Consider the following 23,832-nt stretch of genomic DNA (forward strand, 5'->3'; position numbering starts at 1 on the left):
ACAAATGAAATAAAATGTTATAGGTACAGGAATGATTTGCAATAAACAGTGTCATATAAACATGGTATATGCATAGGTACAGTATATAACTGCAACATATAACACATATGCTGGCATGAAATATGTATGCAGCAATGTCTCTGAGCTGCTGGCAGTTGTAATGGTAGCTTAGTTCTAAACTAAGTCTGAGCTTACACAAGGAACTGTACTGTGTCACATGTTGGGAGTATGGGAGCCAGATGGGTTCAAATTTGTAGCTGAAAATAGTTTTGTGCCAGCAGAGAGAGTGCCCCATAAAGAGGAAATAGAAATGACAACGATGACGAAAGTTTATGCTGGAGACATAACAATAACAGAAGAACAAAAGTTTAAAGGCACCCGACATAAAAAGCTGTGTAATAAAAGTCCATTCCAAATTAAACATGAAACCCAGATTCTTTTCTTTTATTAAAACTTCTGTACCTCTTACAACCTTGCTTACAAATCTTAGCTGTCAAACACACTAGGCCTTCCTGTCTCTATTCTGCCCAATAAATGGGAATGTTATCAATGTCCTTCATGAACTTCATGCCGATATATGCCACCAGGAAATAGCTTTGTCCTCCCCAATGCTGGATTTAGGTTTAAAATACGGGTTGTCTTATGTTGGCAAAACTGATTTGTCCTTAAGGTTGCGCATGGATGCGCTATTAATACAGCATATAGAGATAATAAAACCACTAAACTGGTAGCTAAGCACTCTTTGTAAGCAGGACGTAGGTTACCTACTTTTAAACATATTGGTATTGACCATGTTCCTATATTTAGGAGGGGGGAGGCAGGTCATGCATCCTCCGACAGCATGAAGCTTTTTGGATTAGGAGTTGGGTACCATCTCCCTTTGGGGTTTGAATGAGTATTGCTTACTCTTAGCTATGCGATAATATTTTGTGGTCTTGTATTTTATTGTTCTGTCTATTGAATGTCTAAATGGGGTAACTTTCCCCTTTGTCCCAAGCCACTGGGTTGCTATAGCGACCATGTGAGTCTTGGGACTGGGGTAAGTGACCTCATACTCCCTGGGAGGGAGAGCAGTGGGAGGGGCTTGCGTAGGATTTAAATATGTAACTTTATTACTATTATGTATTTTTGAATAAACTACAGAAATAGAATACAACAGTAGGCATCAATTCTGCTGCTGCTGTACATGCTCTGTGCTGCTATCTAGTTACTTTAGTTTAGGGACCGACATACAATATACTGTATATATAGAATATAAATGTCCCAATAAAAGGCTGATTAAAAAATAATTCAGAATATTAGTGCATAGCAGCTCAGAAATCAGGGCAATTACCATCAGAAATTTATAATGAGCCCTGTAGGACCAGTTTATATGACAGGCCAAGCTCATTTTCTGCTTGATAATTTGTAGGATCCCTAAGCTTAGCTTTTCAACCACTGCCCAGAGTGCACTGTGCAAGTGAGTGTTACTAACAAAATCCAAGATGGAGAGCTCCTGTGAGAGCCTTAAACATTACTACTATAGTGATGCTGAACTTTTCGGCTGGCACAATAAGTTCAGTATAAAAAATGTCATTTCTAGCCATATTTATTTTCAGGTTTTAGTTCTCCTTTAAGTAAAAATAATGGAAAGACATTAACATAGTCATCATAGCTAAAATACAAGTGTGTATCATTTATAAAGATACATTTACTATACATTAAAAAATACAATTGTATGGCTTCATGGGCCAATAAGTAGCAAAGTTGGCCATCAGTATTCTAAATGTTTAGGATGCAAAGCAGTGTGTCTATGAAGATTTTCATTCATCCAGGTCAAGGGGTTAAACTATGCAGTGACACCACAACACATCAGCAGCAGAACGAAACTCAGTCCCAACCAAGTATGTTTATTGTTAGATTTGTGCCTGAACACCACATACTTCAAATACAAGGACCAATTTTACAGGCAAAAACATGGCTGTGCAATGGGTTCACCAGTTTCTCCCATTGTAGCAAACTTGCATATGGAAGAAGTGGAAAGGAAGGCCCTACTCACATTCAATGGAACTACACCAAGTCACTGGTTCAGGTATGTAGATGACACGTGGGTTAAAATCAGATCCAACGAAGTGGCGGCCTTTTCAGAACACATTAACTCAGTGGACAACAACATCAAGTTCACAAGGGAGGATGTCCATGAGAACAAACTTGCTTTTTTGGACTGTTTGATATCCATTCAAGAGGGGGGTATCTTGAAAACAGAAGTATACAGGAAACCCACTCACACGGATCAATATCTGTTGTTCGATTCCCACCATCCGCTGGAACACAAACTGGGTGTCATTAGAACTCTACACCACAGGGCGGAAAGTGTAACAACTGATACAGAGTCCAAGGACAAGGAATGTAAACATCTCAGAGGAGCACTGAAAGCTTGTGGCTACCCAGACTGGGCCTTTGTCAAAACAAGAGCAACTAAGCCCAACAGGAACACCAAAAGGAATAACCGTCCTGAGGCAGAGAGAAGGCGCAATATAGTCATCCCCTATGTAGCAGGAGTGTCGGAGAAACTCAGGAGAATTTTCAACAAACACCACATCCCTGTGTTTTTCAAACCTAGCAACACACTGAGACAAAAACTTGTACACCCAAAGGATCCAACACCAAAGGAAAAACAAAGCAATGTTGTATACGCAGTCCAGTGTAGCGAGGAGTGCACAGACCTTTACATTGGTGAGACAAAGCAACTGCTCTCCAAGCGAATGGCTCAGCATAGGAGGGCGAACACTACAGGCCAGGACTCTGCTGTCTTTCTACACCTAAAAGACAAGGGACACTCCTTTGAAAATAGCAATGTCCAAATTTTGGACAAAGAAGACCGCTGGTTTGAAAGAGGTGTAAAAGAGGCCATTCATGTCAAAGTGGAGAAACCATCCCTTAACAGAGGAGGGGGACTTCGACACCATCTGTCTGCTACATACAATGCTGTTCTAACATCTGTACCCCGGCAGTTTCAGAACTCTTCACACATCCATTCATGCAACTCTAACAAGTAATACCTGTTTGAAGAGTTGCATGATACTTGGGTAATCCTTTCAAAGTAACTCCACAGCATTCACACCTCTGTGAGTTTCAGATGTCACCTTTCTGAAGAGGTACATAGTGCCATTGTGATTGGATTAGTGGAAGAGTATATATGCTGAGGACTTCCCATACCAGTCAGTTGAACTGAAGAAGCTGCTCGGATGAGTAGTGAAACGTCTTCAATGATTACTAAACAAGTCCAGTTGCTTCAAATTTATTTATACTAGATAGATGCAAAGCAGTGTTATTAAATAATCTTCTGGGATACATTTTCCCTAAAGCCTTATTCTAGTGGCACTATAAAAGTAACTATACATTGATGGACATTGTAGCATTTTGGGCCAATGCAATGTTATCAACTTTATAGGCCCTGGATTATCACATTTATGAGGTAAGACAGTTGACAGATGACTGTTCGTAGGTAATACGAACAGTGGCAATAGTTCATATGCAGCTAAAATACAAATAACATTAAGATTTTGATTGGTAGGTATAAGTTCTTTTTATATCTCCCTTGGTCATGGTTATGGGCAGGATATATTTTTCCTTGTGAGGTCTTGCGATTCTTTGCAGATAATTTATAAATGGAGTATTAAGTTCTCTGTTTATATTGATTCCTTGCAATTCACTGTTCAGGCTAGGTGGTGGCCCTGTTACATTGGAAAATACAACAGAGGCAACTTCTGAAGGAAATCCATGCAGACAAAGGAAAAATATACAAACTACTTGCAGATAATGCCCAGGATAGAAGGTCTAACCTAGCCTATTTGCAATAATCATTGCTGCTCTCAGGCTTATAAATATGCTGCTATCATTCAACCAGAATAGAAATTTGTATGGAACAATTTTTCTTGTCCCTTAATGAAATACTCTAAAAAGTACCCCTAAAGGGGTCTTAAATTGCACATCTCATAGTGCTCTGTGGCCCACAGTGGAAAGAAAATCAGATAGGGGTCGTCAAGCCATTTTTCTGAAAGACATCAGACTTTCCTAAATTTGAAAATAGAATGAAAAACAATACTAGGGCTAAAATTTTTATGAAGCACAGATGGTAAGAAGATGGATTTTGTTCAGTTATCCAGACTTACAATAATTTCCACTTTCATTACTGTCTAGAAAATAGCACGTTCCTCCTTTGTGACTGAACAGCTGAGAAAAAAAATAAATCAGATCCACAAATAAATGATATCTCCCAGGGAAAATACTCCTCTTTTTTTTAACTTTCTTTCTCGAAATGTGCAAGTTATGAAGATTGAATTTTACTTGATGGGACCCATCAGCCATGAAGGAACAAAATAAAAGTTGAATTGTATGCCAAGGCCAGATATTATGAGACAATATAACTTGCTTTGACCTCTATGAAAAAAACTTTGAGCTAAACTAATGCTCTGCAGGAGATGAAAAGAGGCATTCTTAATATTGATTTATAACATCACAAGCAATTCATAAATATCAAGGCGTCCTTAACTTTTTTATGTACAGCTTACTGTTTCAGCATTAGAGAAAACCATGACTGGATGGAGCCACAATCCTTTATAAATGAACAATCTGTAATACTGGATCATTTATATAAAAATGTACTTTCTTTATGTTGTAGCAGAATCCAAGACATTTGATATTGATAACATTTTGTTAAGTAGTTGAGGACAAAAACTGCTTTTTAACCACTTTCTCACTGCTTTCTAAAAGGACAATTCGCGAAAAAGTCGCAAAATACCTATCATTATGAAAAAAACGCATTCGGACACTTTTCGGACGTTCGTGGATTAGTAAATGTGCCCCTAAGTCACCTGGGTGGATTGAAAAGGCTGAAGCTTTTATTAACAATGTTAAAGGGGAAAGAAAGGTTAAAACTAAGTAAGCTTTATCAGAAAGGTCTATGTAAATACAGCCATAAGCACTCACAGAACTGCTGCACTGACTTCTCTGAAAAAAGATTTCTTGTGCCTGTAATTCATGTGCCACAGACATGCAGCTTTCTGCTCTCTGCTCTCTCCTGCTCCCCCTCCCTCAAAAGTGCTAAGAACTCACTCCCCCCCGCTTAGGAATGTGGATCTGAGCCAATCAGCAGGAAGCTGACTCATAGGGGCACATATACTAACCCACGAACGGGTCGAAATGAGTCCGATTGCGTTTTTTTCGTAATGATCGGTATTTTGTGTTTTTTCGTATTTTTTGTGAATTTTTCGTTACCAATACGATTTTTGCGTAAAAACGGGAGTTTTTCGTAGCCATTACGAAAGTTGCGTAAAATCTGGCGATTTTTCGTAGCGTTAAAACTTGCGCAAAAAGTTGCGCTTTTTTCGTAGCGTTAAATCTTACGCGAAACTTCGCACCTTTTAAGTTTTAACGCTACGAAAAAAGGCGCAACTTTTCGCGTAAGTTTTAACGCTACGAAAAAATCGGGTGATTTTACGCAACTTTCGTAATGGCTACGAAAAACTCGCGGTTTTATGCAAAAATCGTATTGGTAACGAAAAATTCGTAAAGACGCCGAAAAAAACGCAAAAAATACGAAAAAGTCGCAAAATGTTCGTTTTCAAGTCGGAACTTTTCCAATTCGGGTCGGATTCGTGGGTTAGTAAATCAGCCCCATAGTCTTACTAACTGAGCATGTTCACTTGGTCTGGGTGTCTGTGCAGGAGTGAGGCATTATGGGAACTTTCTTTACACAGCTCAGCGTTTTTTCTTCCTGTTTGGCTTTTGATCTTCTGAACAGGTGAAATATGGGGAGACTTAAGGGCACTATTGAGACAACTGAAGGTATGCCTGCAGCTTGAGATTAACTCTTTACTAGACTTTCCTTCTCCTTTAACCAACAATGCAACTTTAAAATGACAATAACAGGCCCCTCACCATGCCAGCCATCCCCGTGCTGCTGTACTCAGTTGGGCAAGTAAGCCTCACTCAAACCCTTACATCCCAGAACCATGGGGTTCCCAGGGAGGTACTGTGCCCATTCCCCACTCCGGCAAGCATTCTCCTGTTAACTGAACTGTGACTATGTGCCCTCCACATATCAAAGACTAAATCTATTGACTCATGGGCAGGTGGGTGAGATGCTGCTCACACCGCAGCTGGAAACCAAACTTCCAGCTAAGTTCCACTTCTTCTACGTTTACTAGCTCCACCCTCCCCCCATGCTCACTCGACCGGGTTAACCCCCTCCTTCGTAAGTCTGCCCGACCCAGTCAAAGGTCCCCTGCCTCCATTTTCCCATATCCGGGCAGCCCTATTGTTGCAGCTTTTTTTCAGCAAGTTATGTTTAAGGCAATGAGCATTTCACTACATTTTATCAAGCAACATGCATTGAAGTCAGAGGGCTTTTTTTTATCATGCCACATGTCTTGTAGTTAATGGGAGTTTTCTCCAAAAGCATTAAAATTGATAGGCTTTATTTCTGAATTCACTGTGAATCCATGCCTTGAGGTGACCACTTCAACATTTGTGTCAGGAACTATTGTTTTTTTGGGGCATTTGACTTCCTTGTCAGCTTTCAATCACCAAGCAATAATCATATCTCTAATGTATGGCTAATATCCTATTTGTCCAACACAAACTTATATAACTTGACTTATGAAGAAGCCTAACAGTAGTCTTTAGAGAACGGATCCCTCTGTGCAGTGAGAAAATCTGGAAGCTGGCATTTGGGAATAGTTTGTTTTGTAGGCCCTGCACTGATCTGCCTTTCCTTTCTGCACTTTTTCAGGAGTGAGAGAAGAGTCAGAGAAGCTGTATATACATGATTTCAATGGACTTTGGGAAGTCCAATATAATGATATAAATTTCCACATAATTCTGACATATACACTTATATACATGACAAAGCAAACTAGTTGTTATTTTACATATCTTTTATTTACTGCCAATATATAAATATGCAATTTATAAATAGTACCCTACAAGTGACCACACCTATTTTATATTGTGTTTTTACAGTAACTCCTTTTTTATAGCTATATCTTACCTTGATTTGTAGAGCGCCTGTGATTCCTTGTCTGCGATTGTACTGGAAATAAAAAAGTAAGTTCTTTCTTTTTGCTGATTTGACTGGGGTGATGACTGTGTATATAATTTATCTGTACATAATGCATCATATTAGTCCAAACTCCAGATGAGCAGAAGATTCAAGGAAATTTCACACTGCAGTTACCAAGTAGACAATGGATTTTCATTTTTGTATGATATAATTTTTGGTTGTTTGGTAAATCTGTTTCCTGTGTAAAAAGCTTAAAGAAGAAGGAAAGTAATTTTGGCATTTTATTGTTAATAGATTTGCCACATTAGTGCAACCTAGAACAATATATTTATTCTGCAGAAACCATTACCATACCTGAGTAAACAGCTTTAGAATTTTTCTCTGTTTGCTTAAGATAGCAGCTGCCATTTATATAGCTCCCTGTTTGCAGTCTAGCCGTTATAGCTCCGATCAGGGGTAGAGAGTCCTAAGCATTCTCGTTGGAGGCAGGAGAAGGGAGAGAGAAGAGAACTGTGCAGACTCTGGCCACGGGGATTAAGGATGTTTCTGAGAGAGGAAATCAGACACTGGAACATCATGTTTACAAAAAAAGAGACAAGAAATCCTGTGTTTCTTTTCATTGAGGACTCAGTGCAGCATCACTGTAAGTGCTTATGGCTGTATTTACATAGACTTTTCTGATAAAGCTTACTTAGTTTTTACCTTTCCTTCTCCTTTAACTATTGTGGAACAGGCATTTAATGTATGTAAAGCAAATGAGGGGTCTCAAATTATATGTCAGCCTAATGTTTATAGACATTTTTTTTTAATAAAAGGTTTCTATAAAAGGAATAACTGAAATACTTAGTAGTAAATTTTTTTTTAACTTCATAGTAATAAGTTTGTTAGCCAAACTATTCACCAGGTATAAATGGTTAGTGCAATTATACAGTACCTATAAACTAATATAAAATACAGGGTCCTTCTCTTTGCTTTCCTATTATCCAGGGAGACTTAAATGAGAAGGAAAGGCTACCAAAGAGTTAATCTCAAGCTGCAGGCATACCTTCTGTTGTCTCAATAGTGCCCTTAAGTCTCCCCAAATTGCGATTGTTCAGATGATCAGAAGCCAAACAGGAAAAAAAAACGCTGAGCTGGGTAAAGAGGATTCCCATAATGCATCGCTCCTGCAACAACCCTACAACCAGGACTGTAGGCGGCACATGCGCACATGCCCCTCTTCAGCACAAGCAGGCGTGCTCCCCTTCCAACAGACTGGCAAGCGCCTGGTTGCTATGGCATTGGACTATATAAATAGTGCATACAGCGGCGAGCCGGGGCCATTAGAAGAGGACACAGTCCCGGACAGGCGAGTGCAGGGGGGGGGGAGCATCGAACTGTGAGCGGGGGGGTGGCTACTGCGGGGATTGGAGCATAGCGGGGGGGTGTTACTGGTTACTGCAGGGATTGGAGGGGGGTGTTACTGGTTACTGCGGGGATTGGAGCGGAGCGGGGGGTTGAGCCGCCAGAAAAAGACGCAGTGTAGACTCCCAGGTTAAAAAGCAGAATGTGCCACTAGTAACCCAGCGTGGAGCAGACGGGGGGGTGGAGGACGCATGCGCAGGATGTTGGGGACGCATGCACAGTAGAGATGGTGAGGGAAAGGGTGTGGGCTCCCTTTTTAAAGATGGGGGCGCTGTTCACTGAAACAAGCATGTAGTTTGTAGTATGTGTATCTCTGTAAATCTTTCATTAGGCAAGCCAGGAATATAGCGTTTTTACACAGCAATAGTACTACTATTTAATAGTGTGCTTAATAGATTTTGACTTTCCTTGTCCTTTAACAAAGTTTCTCATGTAAAGAGGGTAGGGTTGTATGTTTGGTTGTGTTCATGGAATACTTAGGGGCATATTTTTTATAGTATGTAAGCCAACATCACCAGTGAAGCTAAAACAAGTTTTTTGAGTCACAATTATGTAGAAAATATAATCTTGGACACCTTTGAAATGTGCAGCACATATAGTATATTTGAGAGTTTGGGATGGAAAATTAATATATCAGTGACTTAAATAAATCTTCTCTGAATCGGATTTGCCCAGATTTACAGTTTGAGCAATCTTTTCATGTATGTTAAGGGATTTACTTAAAAAAATTCTAGGTGGCCCTTTAAAACACCCATGAAGCTTTAGCTAGATCAGGAGAACAGCTTTAGTCTGGAATTTAAATTGTTATCATAAGCTTGAGCTTATAAATATGTATTGTTCTCAGAGTAGGATTAATTTTGCAATTGAGAGAGATAAGATATGCTAACCATGTGAATTATTGAAAATTACATTTTGTAATTAGGCTGTATAACCAAATCTATTAAAAACTTTCTGTTTGTTTAATATTGAGGTGTTAAAGCTTTCTGTAAATACTGGACTGACAGTTCTTCACAGTATCAATCAGCATAGCTGAAGCTGTTAAACTTTTCCAGCTCATTGTAATTCTCTAGATGTCTGAGAAGAGAAACGTGTTACAGTTTGAAAAAAAAGACATAGAAGTTGATTTTTAATGTAAAAAAAGAACTGTGATAAGCTTTGAGAATGAGCAAATGATGTTTACTTATACATATTCTTAGGACCAGGACAGAAAATTTCTCTTTACAATTTAAAGTCAAATTTTGATACAGGATTGCTGGAAATTATTGGACAACACTGATTGCTTGGGGATGAAGGGGCATTATTGTGTCCTGAACCAAGCAGAATAGTGTATGTTGTTGTGAATACAAAAACAGCAATTTTGCACAATTAGTTATAGAAGTTTTAGTTTTCCCTTCTTTTTCACCAATATTCTATAGCTGTGATGCAGCTAATACCATTATAACTAGTGATGAGCGAATCTGTCTCGTTTCGCTTTGCCCAAAATTTTGCAAAACGATAGAAAAATGTCCAGAAAATCCGCAAACACGTTTTTCCCGAAAATTTCTTGCTGCGCGCATCTTTTTTTCGCACCTATTTTTGACGTGACGTCCATTTTGATGTGACTGCACCAATTTTTCCCCAAAAAATGACTGAACATACTTTTTATATAATTTTGCATGTAAAAATGTAACCACTATTTTTCACACGACTTTTCATGCTAAATAATGCACAGCATTATAACTACTCTATTATTGATTATTTTTGATCTGTTGTTTGCTTTGCTGCTAACACTCATTTTTGCAAGGTGAAAGTATTAAGTCACTTGTGGTTTTGTGTTAATTCTGCACCCCTTATTCCAGATGTCAGGCTTACATTTTTTTGTTCTTTATTATAGAAAGTTCATTCATAACTCTAAACTGATACATTTGGCTAAGTTTAGAAAACCTGTCAAATCTAAAAATGTAAATCTACTGATAAGCAATGTCTACATGTTACAGTACAGCAAAGCTAAAACACTTAAGAATTATGTACACTTTTAAATGCTGTTAGTCTAAAACATAAAATGTCGGCTTCCTAACGGTGAGATTTCTCTATGTATCATTAATCTGTCTTAAAACTTAAAAAGTGTACATAGAGTGCATAGGGTTACTGTAAAATGTCTTTTAGATTGGCACAGTCTGCCCCTACTTGTACTTCTACATTCAATTTCTAAATTGAGCTTCATATAAAAATGCTATTCATTGTAACCTGCACAATAGATATGCAAATTGGTTTTCTGTCTCTCTCTCTTTTTTTTTTGGAAAATTGAAAAAATAAAACACGGTCATACTACTTTTCTACTACTTTCTATTTTCACACTTTTGCTAGAATATTAAAGAAACAGTCCAAATGCTGAGATGTAGCTGCTAAATGGGCCATTTACAACCCTCTTACCTGGCTGCAGTGTGTAGTCATATTTGTGACTTGAACCTGCCTCTACCACTCACTCTAAGTCACATAGATAACATTTTCTGCAAAATAAACCTGCCAGAATCTACATTACTTGCAACTATATATTGGATGTCCCGATGACAATCCCTGGATACTTTTAATATTTGTCTATAAGTACATTTAATATATATATATATATATATATATATCTTTCCGAACAGTCCACACTCCCTTTTACTATTCTCACTCACAGATTCCACGGGTGCTGCATATGGTTGTATCATATATACATTTTTCCAAGGATTATGTGCACTCCAATCTCAGTTAATCCATTTTATTGTAAATAGCTACATAATTAGTACATCAATGTTTCGGTCCTGGTCTAGGACCTTGTTCACAATGTCATACCCTAATTACAAATCCACTCAATAAAACTTTATATACAAAAAACTTAACCCCACCCCTATGACTCGAATCAGCCATCTAGTCCCGCCGCCCATGACAAGCATAACATATGCATTAATCAAGGGAAGTAGGACTATTACCTGCACAGCCAATAATACATACATGATTACACACAATACAATAAAGAATTCATTACTTATTAAAATAAATTATAATTCATCTGATCGCTAAAAAGCAATTAAGGGAACAATACTCGTTTAGTCCCTTCGGTGAGAGAGTGTCAAGTCTCCTCCGCGTCTGGGCATGGGTACATGGTCAATGGCTATATACCTAAATGTGGGCAATCTATGACCTAATTCCAAAAAATGCTTAGCTACAGGTTTCGTAGTTCTGTTATCTCGGTAGGCTATATTAATAGCTGATCTATGGGCATCCATACGCAGGCGTAACATAAGATCAGTCTTGCCTACAGATGAGAGCCCACATGGACATGTAATGGGATATATTACGCGTGTAGTAGTGCAAGTGATGTGGTGCCGAATCCTGAACCGCTGTCCCGTATGTCCCGTATGTCCCGTACTAACCACTAAAAGATCTCTCAAGTTCTTACCCCTACAATACCCAATAGTGGGAGGGTTAGGACACAATTTCCCTAATGTTGCATCTGCCTTAATAATCGCCCAATTTGCACGCAATGTTTTCCCCAAATTCTGCGTTACACTATTATATTGAGTTATTATATTAAGTTGCTGTTCACATATCACTGGGTTGGAGTTATTGCGGAAAACCCTGCAAAACTATGATACCGGAAGTGAACGTTTTAGAGCAGGTGCATGTGCACTAGTTGCATGTAATAAAGAATTTCAATAGGTGGTCTTTCTAAAAAGGGATTATTCAAACCGCCTATCCCCAATTTTCAACTGTATATTCAAAAATTGTACCTTGCGATCACACGTTGCTGTGAACTTGATTTCCTCTGTACATAAATTCAAATCATCTATCATTGTCAGGAATTCTGATTTCTTACCTAGCCAGATAATACAGATATCGTCAATAAATCTCTTATATAAAAGCATCTTATGTCTATATTTCAGTAAGATGTGTTTACGCTCAAATTGATGCATAAAGAGGTTTGCATATGCGGGCGCCATCGACGCCCCCATCACCGTTCCTGTCAATTGCTGATAAAAATGCTACTCAAAATGGAAATAGTTGAACTTCAAACATGCATCCAGTAAATCCAAAACAAACTGTATAGGTGGTCCTGTATAGCCACTGTAACTTTCAAGTTAATTTCGCAAGAAATACTTCTTTGTCACTTAGAATAGTAAGACCTCGAATACAATTCAAAAAATGTTGTGTATCATGCAAATATGATTACATATTTTTAAGCAATATTTTAAAGCATGCAATATATATATGCCATTTTTGCCCATTTCCATTGTGAATCACAAGATGGAGGGAGCGGATAGTGCAGCTATGCAATCACAGTCTGAAGCACTACAAAAAAAACCCTAGGCAAGGCAAACAATGGAGAGGAGGGACAACAGCCATACTGAAGACAGCAGTGGCGGTAATAAAAACCTGAAAAAAATGAAGGATAACTAAGGTAGGCTGGGGCATGATAGAGGTAAGAGTAGATGGAGGCATGAGCGCTCACAGATGCCAAAAAAAGAACAGAGTACAAAACCCCAGCAGAGGCCACAATCCAGAAAACTCACATTTGCAAACAGAAAGGAACAAAGCAAATTCTATGAGAGGTTTATGCCAAACCACCAAACATGCAAGTGAAGGAAATATTGAAATACCTATTCCCCTTAATGACAGCAGTGAGAATTCTGATGTTAGTAAATATGACATAACAGAAACTCAACGTAAAAAAAACATTCAAACTTGTGAAACTTCACATTTGTCAAACACTGACAGTGAGGAAGAGAGTCCAGGCTACATTAGCAACCCCAAATTCTCTGATATTGAAGTTACAGACAAAGATTATCATCCAGAGGAAGCAAGTGAAGTAGAAAGTGAGGAACTTAACACACCCTCCTCACCCAAACAAAGCAAGAAAAAACAGCATGAGAACAGACAAATTAACGAATTTGAAAATGAAGCTCTTATTGAGAAATTTGTGCCATTGTATGACTGAATCATTGGAAAATATTCTACTAAAACTGTTTCTGCTGTGAAAAATAAATACTGGAAGGACATTACTGACCATGTCAACAGTTCTGGTGTCTGTCCAAGAAGCTTGCAGCATTGCAAGAAAAGATACCAAGACATAAAAAGGGTCCTGAAGAAAAAACTTTCTGATGAATCCAAATACAGGTACACATCTTACAAAGATATTTCTATTTAACACTTCTGATCTGATCTGCTTTTCTAAACAATCTGCTTTTCCTTTTTGCTTACTGCCTTTCCTGCCTTTTTTTTCTTCTTTCCTACTTTCTTGACTTTTATGTTATGTACTTACATACGCACGCCTATCTTTATCTGCACTAATTATGTACCCAAGGCTGTTGAGTACAACAACAAATTAATACAATTAACAGAGGGGTCATTACAATAATATTGTAAAAAATGGTTAATGCCCTGTACTCTCCTTTATGAAGGAGGATTATTCTGGAAGCATTGTTTAATACAGAATATAAGGGAGAGGGAAGGGAAGGGAAGGTAAGGGAGTTAAGCAAGGCCAGTTAGTAGCAAGTTGCAGTAGTTTAGTAGGGTTAGTGTCGGAGCATGCCTTAGTATTCTATTTGTTACACTTGAAAGAAAGGGATTAATTTAGGCAAGAATGAGTAACAAAAAGTGACCATGTTGTGATGGGATTGCTTATTCTAGCCAACACAATAAAAACATTCATGTATTTTGTTTAGGTCTGGAACTGGAGGTGGCCCTTCCAAAAAGGTTTTCTTGCCTGTTTTCCATGGAGACTGCGTGACTGCTGTCGCTGGTGTATTCGGACAAAAATGTCACCAAAGGTAGGTCTAATTACATTAATGGAATTGTATTTTCCCTTGCAGAGAAGCCCATTATTAATGGAATACAATGTTTTGTTAAACAGATTCATCATTAGCACCTGTCAGAAACAAAGGCAGACAATCGTCACTTTCTAACATTGCAGGTAATGTTGTTTACAAAGTTTGTAGGACACGTGGTTTGTGTCAGGCTTCTGCAATGGCATGAGAGGGAGCCTTGTCCGTGTATAATGCAGGTGTTTAAATGAGGGGAAGTGCAGTGTATTGGTAATAAGATAGTTGTGTTATTGGACATGTGTGTCTTTCTGATTTAGGTGCAATCAGTTAATCTTGTACTTATGTGCAGTCAATCTTTCAAACTCTTTTTTGATATTTTTATATTTTTCTATTTTTCATGGCAAAATTTGATATTAACAAAACAAACATTAGTCCTATGTGATTATAGTGCTATGTAAATAAACATTTCTCTTTTTACTATATTGTTGTGGGGAGACCCACCAGCTCCAAAGGGACATGAGCCTTAGTGGAGAAGATCCAGTTATATTTTCATATACAACCATTTTCAAGTTAGCTGTAGCACCTTTAATTACTCAATTATTAGCACCAATAAGCAGTTAGCCAATTACAGTTACTGTGAATGTAAAATGTTGCATATTGCTGCTCAATACTGCTGAGCTCAATAAAATAAATGAGCATTTTGTTTTCAAGTGTGCAACTATTTTCACTCCAAATAAAAAGAGTATTGTTTCAGATGTTGTGTTTCTTTTTTTTTCTAGTAAATATTGTAGGTACTTACATGCAAAGTAATTGTTTACAATTTCTCCCCATACGCGATGTTATCTGCACGATGTATGGGATGAATTAGGTCATCTAGGTCATCAGCCACAAACCCAGGCAATCCATAACGGTTGGCAATATTGTGCAGTACAGCAAAGGCTACTACAATTTGGGCAACTTTACTGGGGCTGTACATCAGGTTGCACCTGACTTGTCCAGACATCTGAAGTAGCTTTTCGGTACCCCAAAAGTTCGCTCAATTGCAAACCGCTCTCTCACATGTGCTTCATTAAAAGCAGATTCAGCCCTTGTACTCGGCCTGGGTATTGAAATCATTAGCCAGCATTTCCTGAAATAAAATAAGATGAAATAAGTTGATGAAATCAAATAAGCTGCTTCCACTCTCCTACTGTCAAAAGAGGGCACGCTTGCAATTGCAAATCATGCTTATGACAGACAGGCCCTGGTTTCATAGTGGGAGACAGAAAGCAAATCTAGGAAACTACTGATAAACAAACACTTACCTACACAAATACTAACCTAAAAGACATCTATGAGGCATTTTTCCAGTTTGAAAATGGGCATAAACTGCTTCAAAATGTAAGAATCATTTGAGGAGCTTGGAAATCCTGACACAATACTCATGATATTCATGTAAGTGTCACAGACGATTTGTATATTGAGAGAATGGTTTTTTCTTTTGCGATTCCAGAAAATGTGCTCTTTGTCTAGTGGGAGATTAAATGCCACATGCATGCAATCTATGGCACCTAAAATATTTGGGATGCCACTCACACAATAGAACTGTCTTTTGACAATGTTCCAGTCATTTCTATTGGTGGGAAAATTAATATAATTCCCAGACACTGAACGTATTGCATCCAGGACCTGGCCAAGGCACCGTGAAAATGTGTGCTGTGACACTCCACCATATATCCCTCCAACTTTCTGAAAACTTCCTGTGCCAAAAAATAGAGAGAGCACAGAAGTTTGACGATGCCAGGAACAGCATGGTTTCTGTGTGTTAGTGGCTGCAGATAAGGCTCCAGTACCTCATACAGGCTATCGATTGCTGCTCTATTTAACCTACAGCGCCTCACTATTTCCTCCTCTGATAATTCCTCTAGAGTTAATCTTTCCCTGAAAACATCACTCTAGGGGGCACATTTACTAATCCACGAACGTTTTTTTCGTAATGATCGGTATTTTGTGATTTTTTCGTAAATTGTCGCGACTTTTTCGTAGCCGTTACGACTTTTTCCGAAATTGTCGCAACTTTTTCGTAGCGTTACGATTGCGCAAATTGTCGCGACTTTTTTGTAGCCATCGTGAAGAGCACGAAAGTTTCGGATTCACTTAAGCTTCAGTATCGTGACTTTCCTTGGGCCAGGTTGGAGCTGCAGAGTGCCATTGAGTCCTATGGGAGGCTTCCAAAATCATGCAAAGTCTGAAAGTTTACGAGCGCTTACGAAAAAGTCGCGACAATATACGAGCAAATCGTAACGGCTACGAAAAAGTTGCGACAATTCACGCAAGTCGTAAGGGCTACGAAAAAGTCGTGACAATTTACGAAAAAGTCATAACGGCGACGAAAAAAATCGCAAAAAATACGAAAAAGTCGCAAAATGTTCGTTTCCAATCCGAATTTTTCCCATTCAGATTCGGATTTGTGGATTAGTAAATCAGCCCATAGGACAATCTTAATCCAACTGCAAAATCCATCTTCTCTTCACAAATGCTCATGAACCACAATGTTTTTTGAGCAACGCCTACTCCAAGTAGGTGTTAATATTAGCACTAATTATTGCAATATTTCATGCTTTTAACGCTTCAAATATGTCTGTGAATTATGTGTTAGTATAATTTCTATTAGATAATTACTGCAATGCAAGGGACATAACGTTTTGCAATAATTGAGATTTTTGCGCATGCGATATGAGTAGTAACGCATGCAAAATTACTTTGATGAATAGGTACTTAATTATCGAACACTTTTTAACACATAAAACTATGCGTTACGAATAAACGACCTTTAGTGAATCAGCTCTAATGTCTGAAGTACTTACAGTGTTTAAGAAACTTAGTGATTTATTGCATGTGGAACTGATGTTTCGACTGCATCACCAGCCTTTATCAAAGTTACATAGAAAATTGATCACCCCCAGATAAACTCACAGTGGTGCAAACAGCAACACAGGGGGGGGGTTTATTAACACTTGAGTTAAAATTTACATTGTATATATATATATATATATATATATATATATACACATATATATTTATATATACAGTACATATGTCATTAAACGCAGATTCAGCCCTTGTACTCGGACTGGGTATTGAAATCATTAGCCACCGATAACACAAGTAGCCAGCAACAAATAAGATGAAATAAGTTGATGAAGCATGCTTAGATATGCATCAAGAATCAAAGCCACAATTAAAGCAAATAACAAAATAACAAAGAGATGAGTACAAAATGGGTATATTTGATCATTGGCTAAACTTTTTCAGTTTTGCATTATCTATATTTTGTCCACATTTTATTTTCATATGCTAGAAAGATGTGCAAACTAAGCTAATTTGGCAAGGAAAATTATTCTATTTTACTAGATCAAAACTAGTTTGCAGAAATCATGAGATAACTCTTACATCAGAGGATTTGTTGTCCTTAATGTTAAGCCTGTTAAAGCCTATGAATCACAGAGGACTGTTAAGGTCCCCATACACGGGCCGATTATAGCTTCCGAATCGGTCCCGATTCGGCAGCTTATCTGCTCGTGTAGGGGCAGAACCGAGGGGCCTGGCCGACCGATATATGGCCTGAAATTGGCCAGATATCGATCGGGCAGGTTAGAAAATCCAGTCGGATCGGGGACCGCATCGGCTTGTTGATACGGTCCCCGAACCGACTACCCCATTGCCGTGTGTAGAATTCGATCGTTTGGCCCCAGGGCCAAATGATCGAATTTACCTACATGCCTCCCCGATATCACCCACCCGTAGGCGACATTGCCAAGTGAGCGGATCTGCCTATGTATGGCCAGCTTTAGTTGTGCAGTTTATCAGGCAGTGGTATCTGCTTATGAATAACAATAAGACCATCACTGATAAGACATATCTGCCTTGTGGGTCCATAGAAGGAGACAGAGGGGTGGTGGGAAAATAATGTAACTTGCCAATGTGTAATGATAATTAAACACATTCTAGACATTCTATTTACTCAGCTGTCAAAAAATACCTGTGAGCATCCTTCCGCTTTGCTTAGGTAAAATTCTTTAGAATGTCAAACTGTTGCCTGCAGAGAAACAAAGCAAAAAATAAATGAATATATATAAAGGCTGAATATTGCAGTTCATCATAACCTAAAATAAAGAGATAATTTGTATTTTGTGTTATAATAAATGCACAGCATTAACTAGTTTTACCATATCTAGATGTATGTGTTTTTAATTAATATTTTCTATTAAGTGTGCTGTATTAGATCAGCTATTAGGATTTTTAATGTAGTTGCTTGCAAGCTAGTTGCGAAACCAGGTTTTCTAACATTCCATTTACTCCAGCAGAAGGTTACCTTAGGAATACAGAAAACAGTGAAAAGGTTTGGCATTTCTGAGATCTGAAACTCAAAATTAAGACTGACAGTTGGAACTGTATAAACATCCACTCAGGCAGTAAGCTCCCACTTGTCACTTGGAAAGGAACACTTCTATAAACTCCAAGCTTGAGTTCTATAGTCAATCAAACCTGAGTCTATTGACCCAATGCACTTTACATCTTCAAATCTGTATGCCCTTTTAAGCTACTGCAATATCCATGATGCCATTGATGCTCTTTTTGCATTTAGTCTTTAATGGCATCTAATTTTATTTAGTTAGCTAATCCTTTGTATTAGTAGAACAAAGTATTTGAGCTACTGAATCATTATCTTGGGAACCAAAATTCAGCAAGTATCAGTTTTCAAGTTCATCAGTTTTCTTTACTTGGACTTTTTAAATGTGCAATTTCCTTAGCCATATATTACTTTAAAACCACAGTCTTCATAATGTGAGCCACGCACTGTAATCTTATTATATGAGATAAAGGGTGGTAGGAATTGTTCTCACTGGAAAATCCTCTTGCATGTCTAATTAAGCTTGGGTGGGAATTATGTAGTGCTAGTGCATGTCTGTGATTTGTTCCAATACCTCTACCCTAAAAATGTAGCTTGTCCATATTACAGTTACTAAACCATATACTACTGCAGGTTTCAAAATAGTGAGCATTATTTTAACACAGTGGGTGAGGATCCACTTAGTTTAAAAATATCATTACATTTGAATGTGACATTACATTTGCTTGTGAAATCACCTCAAACTAAAATATATTGGCTTTGGTTAGCACTGGTGACACTTAACCTAGTTAGAGCCTTGTAGATGCCTGAATCAGACCATCACTGGACAATGCAGTCTTCAAATAGCTTTTTCTCACCAAACATCTTGGCCTAGATGTTATGTCTACTTCCAAGGGTTGTCTTCCAGCAGTAGTTCACACTCTGGTAATCATTTTTGGACATGGTGTAACTCACATTTTTGAACATGACATGGCTTTCTCTCCGTGCCACCTACTATCACTCAGGAGCTGGCTGACACACTTTCTCTGAAGCAAGCTACTCAGTTATCACTTTGGGTTCCATAATGGGTAAAATGTAACCCAATTCAGGAACACAGGTGGTTAACTCTCTTAGAGGCACTGTGGTTTCTTTCCTTCTGGCCCTGAGTCTGTCGTCTTGAAATAGTGGTGGTTGAGACCCAGGATACTAATCGTTCTGCTGTGTTCTAATTATTCTTGCATAATAATCGGTCTTGCAGCCTTTGGCTGCTCTACTAACTACCCTCTGACAATTTCTCCTTCCACTTCTTCCTTTATATGCTACTGGGGCCTCCTACTTCAGACTCTTCAGAACCATGCACCCCTTGAGCAAAGAAACAGAACCACATGGTGCCTCCACTTTGGAAGACTAGGAACACCTGACACTCCCAGCATGCCTTAACCTGCAAAGGGAAGCCACACTCAACTCCCATCTCTAAACTGACCTTAGGAAATGCCTTTGGCTCTGTACTGAAAGATGGGTCATGTTACAGGAAATAAACATGGAATTTTACTGAAAATATCTTACAAAACTTCACCCTAAGACTCAAATGTCTCTGCCCTTCATGGTTTATTCTGTAACAGCTGAATGTTCACACTCATATTGTAACTTGCAAGTGGCTGACTATGTGTAACTAACAATACATGTCTCTATTGAATGTGACACTGCCAGCTGTTCCCTGTGGGGTAAAATTCTCCTTTTTAGTCTGAAGTCACTGAAGATATGTCTAAAACATTGATTCTGCTTTCTAACATTGGTCCTTAGGGATGCCCTATTAAAGCAGGTTTATATATTTTTATGGGTAGATACAGGATCTGTGTAAAACAGGCTGTGAGTCTGCATTGCCTTGTTTATAGGGACACAAATCTTGCTCAGCAGCATTGCTGTCAGACTGAATAAAAACCATTGCTAAAGGTTATGATAAGTATTACTTTTTCCTCTCTTATCCATGTGTCTGCAAATTTTTCAGTAAAAAAAAATAAATTGTTTGTCTGTTTGTAGTCTCAGATCACAACACGGATGTTAGAGTCCAGAAAGTACAGAAATGTTTGATCATTGAAACAGTAAATCACCTGGCTCTAGTACAGCTGTTGAGAGGAGCTTTAGTAGAACAATATCACTGTGGTGTTGTCCTAGTTTTAAAGATGGTCTGTCATTAGGGGGGAATTGTAAGAGACCCAGAGTAACTTCTAAGTACACTACTAACCAGGACTGGAATTTGGGAGGGATGTGCAGTGATGCGGTCCCTCCACTTCTTTATTTCTGTGAAATAGCATCCTCTCAAGAGGGATGCAAGAGGAATACTGGAATGTTTTTATGTAATACCAGAAGCTTTCTTTTGCTCCTCTCCACTTCTGCATGCAAAGAAAATGGAGAGGTTAAAAAAGGCAAGGAAAGGGAGCATAAAGAAGATAAAAGGGAAGAAGATTGTTGGGAGAGAAGCAGAGTTGTGATGGAGAAGTCTTATACAGATGAAGAAGGCAGAGGCATCAGAGAGGGTTACAGACAACAGGAGAGAAGAAGAAAATAGGGGAACAAAGATAAAATAAAGGTAGAGCAGACTGTGAAATTATATTTTAAATAATGAGGGGTAGTATAGAATATGTTGGGGTTGTGCACACAGTACACAGGCAGGAGGCTGTGTTTGCAGCAGCTGAATAGCACTGCTTTTATTTTCTGGTCCCTACACTCCACATACTTTGGTAAGTCTATGCATATTGGGCATTAAAATGTTCAGCAGATGGAAATAGCAAAATGGTTTGCTTTAAAGTAGGTGAAACCAGAAAATGTTGGTAGTGAGCCTTATTGTTACAGTAGGGGCACATTCATTAAAGTACGAATCTGAATCACAAAATCCGGTAATTTCTGATGATTGCAAAAGTTACGAAAATTCCGTTTGCTGGAATATGAAGATTTCGTACTTACGATCCGAAATTTCTATATTAAAACTATTGTTTGCGGATGGCGATCCGATAGGCACAAAATTTTTGTATCCGAACGATCGTAAATGGCAGGAAACCTTTCTGACTTTGAACCATCAGTGCATGGTTTTGGAAGCCTCCCATAGGACTCAATGGACTCTGCAGCTCCAACTTGGCCCAAGGAAAGTCACGATACTGAAGCTTGAATGAATCCAAAACTTTCGTACTCGTTGCGACAAATACGATTTTGTTGCGCAAATTGACACAGAGTACGAAAAAGTCCTGCAAATTAACAAAAATATTGCAGAAAATACGCAAAAGTTGTAAACTTTAGAAAAAATATGATTTTTTTGTATGCTAACCTGTCATACTTTAACGAATGTGCCCCTAGGTGTAGCTTATAATTATGGGAGGGACTAGTTTTCAGCACACCATGGGGCCGATTCACTAAAGGCCGAAAAAACGAGTGATATTTATAGCATGCGTTAAAAATATTATCACTTCTTATATTTTGAGAATTAACCATCGATTCACTAAAAGGACACTTGTCTGAATTAAGAAGCAATTTTATTGTCGTTATTTATCTGGCGATGACATATTTTTAAGCAATATTTTAAACTATGCAATTTATTTATGCGTTATTTTGTAGCTTCCGATATTAGCGCACGCTATTACGCACGTAACCATTACTTTCTGAAAACTACTGTTCTGAAAATTACCATTTCCCTAAAAACTGGAAGATGCATCACTCTAGGGCGAACACATACTTGAAAAAATACGACTGCAAACTCCATCTTGACACCACAAACAGTCACCAGCTGCAATGTTGTTTAGTAACGCCTACTCCTGGGAGGCATTAAGTTTCACAGTAATTATCAACACATTTTATGCTTTTAACGCTTCAAATATGTCTATGAATTATGCGTTAGTATTATTTCTATTCGATAATTACTTCAATGCAATGGAAATAACGCTTTGCAATAATCAGGATTTTTGCTCATGCAATATGAGTAGTAATGCATGCGAACACTTTTTAACGCGTAAAACTATGCGTTATGAGTTATGACCTTTAGTGAATTAAAGGAACAGTAACACCAAAAAATGAAAAAGCTTTAAAGTAATAAAAATATAATGCACTGTTGCCCTGCACTGGTAAAACTGGTGTGTTTGCTACAGTAACACTACTATAATTTATATAAATAAGCTGCTGTGTAGCCCCGGGGGCAGCCATTCAAGCTGGAAAAAAGGAGAAAAGGCACAGGTTACATAGCAGATAACAGATAAATTCTGTAGAATACAATAGTGTTTTATCTGTTAACTGCTATGTGCCTGTGCCTTTTCTCCTTTGAATGGCTGCCTCCATGGCTACACAGCAGCTTATTTATATAAATTATAGTAGACTTTCTGAAGTAAACACACAACTTTTACCAGTGCAGGGCAGCAGCACATTATATTTTAGTTACTTTTATACACTTTCATTTTTTGGTGTTACTGTTCCTTTATGTGTGGGGATTTAGCTGGTAGCAGCCGGTAATGGATGAGAATCTGGGCTTCACAGATGAGACAGGCAACTCTGGTTTGCAACAAAAATGATCAGGCTCCTGCCTGTGCTTTATTTCTCACCGCAAAATAATGTATCTCAGCTTTGTGTTTGAAAGTAAAAATTTAACAAAACAAAGTCTCACCTTTCCAACGAATGGTATAACAAAAGTCCACACTGCCCACGCCAGGCAGTCGTTCTCTGGAGTCCCAGGATCAGGGAAGTTTGCATCCTGTCCAGTCTACCCCTCACAGCCTCTCTCAGTTACTGAACCCCCTTGCTCCACACCCAGGCTCACCTTAAGTGCCTCAGGTGTTGCCTAATTGACTCCAGCATTTTCTAGCCATACTCCAGGGTACTAGCCTCTCCTGCCCTGGAGATTAAAAGGAGCCAGTACCTCAGCCTGGGTGTTATATATCTGCCATCCAACAGACAATTCAAACTGAGACAAACCTTTTTGTCACATATGCTATACACAGCAGAAAAGCATCCCCTCACTTTTTTCACTCATATTCAAGGACTGCTAATAACTAATGGTGTTAGAACTCACATACAGTTCTAATACAGTATATTAAAATATTGATGACAATCTGACAACCTTCAAGCCCATATGAAATAGCATACTGTTGTGTTTCTTAAAATCCCATGGTTTTAAACCTGATCTACTGTTCATGAACTCTTATCTTGTTCCACAGCCGCAATTTTTGAGTTTTAAACTTGAATTT

General features: G+C 38.4%; 1 long non-coding RNA gene across 2 annotated transcripts in view; it reads right to left on the bottom strand.

Annotated features, from left to right (window-relative positions):
* The window catches only part of LOC116408851, a 49,664-nt gene extending 26,227 nt beyond the window's left edge, over positions 1-23,437 (bottom strand). Inside the window, exons 1-3 of one of the 2 annotated variants that reach the window (XR_004221319.1) lie at positions 23,253-23,437; positions 18,257-18,313; positions 15,041-15,364 (exon numbers count right to left, since the gene is read on the bottom strand). This is a non-coding gene — a long non-coding RNA (uncharacterized LOC116408851). Of the gene's footprint in view, positions 1-15,040; positions 15,365-18,256; positions 18,314-23,252 lie in introns of those variants that run through there. The other variant, XR_004221318.1, reaches the window with a different exon arrangement.
* Positions 23,438-23,832: the final 395 nt, after the last annotated feature.

Source organism: Xenopus tropicalis, chromosome 2, assembly GCF_000004195.4.
Source record: "Xenopus tropicalis strain Nigerian chromosome 2, UCB_Xtro_10.0, whole genome shotgun sequence".
NCBI lineage: Eukaryota > Metazoa > Chordata > Amphibia > Anura > Pipidae > Xenopus > Xenopus tropicalis.